The sequence below is a fragment of the Coregonus lavaretus genome (genome assembly GCF_964263955.1).
Source record: "Coregonus lavaretus genome assembly, chromosome: 24".
NCBI classification, from domain to species: Eukaryota; Metazoa; Chordata; class Actinopteri; order Salmoniformes; family Salmonidae; genus Coregonus; species Coregonus lavaretus.
Window position 1 is genome coordinate 11,199,873 of NC_140011.1, and position 4,626 is coordinate 11,204,498.

At 40.4% G+C, this 4,626-nt stretch overlaps 1 long non-coding RNA gene across 2 annotated transcripts; it reads right to left on the reverse strand.

Annotated features, from left to right (window-relative positions):
- Positions 1-3,644: 3,644 nt before the first annotated feature.
- On the reverse strand, positions 3,645-4,282 carry LOC311099512. 2 transcript variants are annotated; one of them, XR_014609728.1, is made up of 3 exons: positions 4,205-4,282; positions 4,030-4,086; positions 3,645-3,727 (listed from the first exon to the last, which is right to left on the reverse strand). It is a non-coding gene; the product is annotated as an uncharacterized lncRNA (long non-coding RNA). The 2 variants fall into 2 exon arrangements; XR_014609729.1 differs by having other exon boundaries at positions 4,030-4,089; positions 4,205-4,279.
- Positions 4,283-4,626: the final 344 nt, after the last annotated feature.

Genomic DNA, 4,626 nt, shown 5'->3' on the forward strand with positions numbered 1-4,626 from the left:
CCTCTCTCCCATTGCTCCATGGTGTTCAACACACGCTCCATTGCGGTGCCGAGAGTCTGGATCATGGTCGCCTGCTGTTGGACACGTTCCTCCATTGATCCGGACGAAATGAATGTACCTGCTGACTCCATTTAAGGTGCGTGTTTCTGTCAGGAGGTCAGTATGATGTGGTAGGACGAAGTCAGGTGCAGGACACAGAGCTAATCGAAAACGTACTTTACTCGTAGGTAACGTAAATAACAACCTCCACGCAGGGAGGAACAAACCCGCTCACCAGACGACAACCAAACATGAACAAACACGCACAAAACACAGTGGGAGCCAGAGGGTTAAATAGGGAAGAAATCAATACATAATGGGAACCAGGTGTGAACAATAAAGACAAAACAAGTAGAACACAGAAACATAGGTCGGTAGCAGCTAGTACTCTGGCAACGACGAATGCCGAAGCCTGCCTGAGCAAGGAGGAGGAGCAGCCTCGGCTGAATCCGTGACAGTATGTCACATTTGACATTGGTGATTATGTCACACAGTTATGCCACATTTATGAACCCTTTATAAAGCATGAGATAGGGTTATACATGCTTTGAAACAAATGTATGTAGTGCTTATGAAGGCATTATGAAGGATTTATGAAGCATTTATAACCTGAATGTAACTTAAAGTGGTACCAATTAGATGTTGTCTAGCATTAGTCAAATTTTCCTTTCCAACATGTACATTAATGTAAATCATATTTCTTCCCACACTCTCTATTTCTCCATAGGGAATTGATTTAAAACTGGAAATGTCAGAGTAAAATCACAGCCATTTTATTACACCATGTATCACACTATCCTTCTGCTACAGTGAACTGCATCTTGATTAGCATAGTCATTCCCCAGAGGATGCATCCCAAATGCCACCCTATTCCCTATATAGTGCACTACTTTTGACAAGGGCACTATGGGCAGGGATGGTCAAAAATGACAAAATACAGATACATCTGTTTGTCACAGATATCTTCTTTTAGAAGTTGGGGCGTGGATCAGAAAACCAGTCAGTATCTGGTGTGACCACTATTTTCCTCATGCAGCGCGACACATCTTCTTCGCATAGAGTTGATCAGGCTGTTGATTGTGGCCTGTGGAATATTGTCCCACTCCTCTTCAATAGCTGTGGGAAGCTACTGGATATTGGAACACGCTCTAATACACGTTGAGCCCAGAGCATCCCAAACATGCTCAATGGGTGACATGTCTGGTGAGTATGCAGGCCATGGAAAAACGGGGACATATTCAGCTTCCAGGATTTGTGTACAGATCCTTGCGACATGGGGACGTGCATTATCATGCGGAAACATGAGGTGATGGCGGCGGATAAATGGCACGACAATGGGCCTCAGGATCTCGTCATGGTATCTCTGTATTCAAATTGCCATCGATAAAATGCAATTGTGTTCGTTGTCCGTAGCTTATGCCTGCCAATACCATAACCCCACCACCACCATGGGGCACTCTGTTAACAACGTTGACATCAGCAAACCAGTCGCCCACACGACACCATACACAGATAAACTGACCAGATGTATGGGCAGTACCGATCATCTGTGTTTGTGCTGCGTGCGAGCAGTGCACGAATGTCTGTGATTTTGTTTGTGTGTGCGTATGTGTGTGCCTTTATCAGATAAGGCGGTAACACTTTATTTGGATAGTCCATCTGTAGATGCTCTACAGACTATCAGTAACATTTCAACTAACTATCTACTAACCCTAACCCTAACCTTAACCCTTTTCCTAACACTAAACTTAACCCTTACCCTAACTAACCCACACACACACACACACACACGTGTTTATAGACAATATCAGGACTTATGACAAAAATGTGACATATTGGGACATGCCTTTCCCAAGGTCCAAGAGACCTGGGAATCAGAATAGTTTGGTCCCATGATTCTAGGAATACATCCATCTGTTGAGATTTTGTCTAGGGCTATATTTTGTTCAGACCTGATTTTAATAGTATATATGAGGACTTTTTCGGGTTCATGTGACATATAAGGCCCATAGCAACAGCAGCCCATAGATACACACTGATTTTCAGGTTTATGTGACTTATGAAGAACCTGTAAATAGGGTCTGTATTTGAACGTGGTTCCGGTTACATGTTGAAATGTCTGCATAAGAATCATAGGTGTACAATACTTAACTAAAGCTTTTAAATTTTTTTTATAATAATCATGCTCACCAGATAGGTAACCTTCAACAGAAATGCCTATCCATGTTCACATAGCTCATAAATATAATATATTCTCAGTCTACTGTTTAAGTCGTATTATTGTTATTTATAACAATACATTTGCAGTCAATATTCATGTAAAAAAAGAGGGAACACTTTATGCCTTACTTTTATTGAGTGCCAGCGAAAATATGCAAATTAACAAATCAATTGAACACCCAGAATAGACCACCTACACTTTGCCTCCTTCCCTGCTATCCACAAGGCAGTAGAAATGGCATGTTTGAAATGAATGAGAAACTCTCTATTAAAGCATCCAGCTTCTATGAAACATGACAGTGTACATTCAGCTAACCTGTCTAAATAACATAGGGATTTACATCATAGTTACATAGTGCAAGTTACCATACAAAAGGCCTGTTACAAGCACCCATTTAAATGGTAATAGTTTAACAGTAATTTAAACACCTTGCCACATTCAACAACTTGTGGTTAAGAACAAAGTGCTTCTGAAAACTTAGGAACAATAACAATCCCTTTAAGTACTGTTTATCTCTTTTCCCTGTCAATGAGAGCAGAGTATTAACCTATATCATCAACTGTTATCCCAAAAAAATGTGACCATAAGTAGCAAACATATGCTCATTAATAGCCCTCAATTATACATAAACACACAAACATGTGGGATCTACAGTCGAGCCTATGTGGCATGTTTGTACAAAAACCAACAATATAAATCATTTAAGGAAAATAAAATAATATGAACATGAAACCCACAGATATTAACACTATCTGAGGAGAAGCTGATTGAAATTGGAATTGAATGGTACCTGAGCTACAGTTGGCATGCTCTAGTTCTATCTATTCATCTTCCTTTTTAATGCTACATTTCTGTTGTGGATGCAGTATTTGATAGCAACCCAGTCTCTGTCTTTCAGAGCTACTGGCTCTGCTTGGAGGCAGGAGTCACAGTCCTTTTTACCTGGTATTCTGCAGCTTGTTATGAAATTAAGCAAATGCCGCTCAACAGCTTTCACTTCATCACCTGTCCACTTGCTTCTCACCTTCACAGCTTTCATAAATGGAAACAAAATACAACTGATTAACAATGAGCTCTGCTAAAGTGACAAATGGAGGATATGATACAAAGGATTCTAGTTAGTAGTTATATGATGTTATCAATACATGTGAATACAAAATGCTTACTAACCTTGCTTTCCTTTGGAGCACTTTGAGGATGCTTGGGATGTGACTATTTTACCATGTCTTGGTTGTGTGTTGCTCATGTGTACGTTATCCAAGGTGGTTGACTCAGGAGTGCCCTTCATGTTGTCCAGGGTGGTTGACTTAGAAGTGCCCTCCATGTTGTCCAGGGTGGTTGACTCAGAAGTGCCCTCCATGTTGTCCAGGGTGGTTTACTCAGAAGTGCCCTCCATGTTGTCCAGGGTGGTTGACTCTGGTGTTTGCCTCAGAAGTGTCTGGTCCCTAGAAGTCTCTGTTGTTGAGCCTTTGCAAAGTAATAATGAATGTGATTATGTTCTATGAGCTTCATGACAATACGTTTGCTTGCTTGTATTATTCACTGTAAACAACCTCAATGTCAGGCAATATGCAATTCTACATTAGATATTAACTGATATTTGAGATATAAACATAAACTGATTGCAAATCCATAAATGTGGAATTACTTATCACCACCAATGTGATTGTTAAAAAACAGATAGAGGATCATTTCGATAATCCCCACAGAAATGTGCATTTATGTGACATAACTTAAAGATATTACCACATATATACAAGTCAGGATACCTTTGCATTGATGTAGATCAGCAATGGTTTCTTCACTGGAATCATCATCACTCATTTCTACTTCATATGGTTGGGTAAAAAACATTTACGGCCAATTATTTAAATTAAGGACTAACAACACTTATAATAGTTATATTTGAAGTGGCTAAAAACTATATTTCAAACTAAATTTTACCTTCAGGATTGACCTCAATGTCATCCAGCCCTTTCCCCTGCAGGTAAGGCAGTCTTCCTTTTTCGATTGCTATCAACATTTTGCTGACTTTTGCGAGCTGCAGGGTACTCTCTGGAAGCCGATAGAATTCTCTATGGACACGGATGTCATGTCCTAGAATGGTGGCAAGTTGATCCATTTCATTTTCTTTGAGGTTTAGTAGTGTGGACAAAGTGGCGACTTGTTTCCGCAATCTTGTTGAGGTGAGTGCCTCTGGGTTCTTTGCACCACATTGTTTGCATACTTGCGAAAGCAGTCGGAGCCTCTGTAATGGGAAAGGACACCTGGCCGTGTAAACATGTACACATTTTCTTTGTGGACTTGACACTCTTTTCTGCTTATCATGAGGAGGTCCATAGCAGTGATCATGTCAGGGGTTAGAA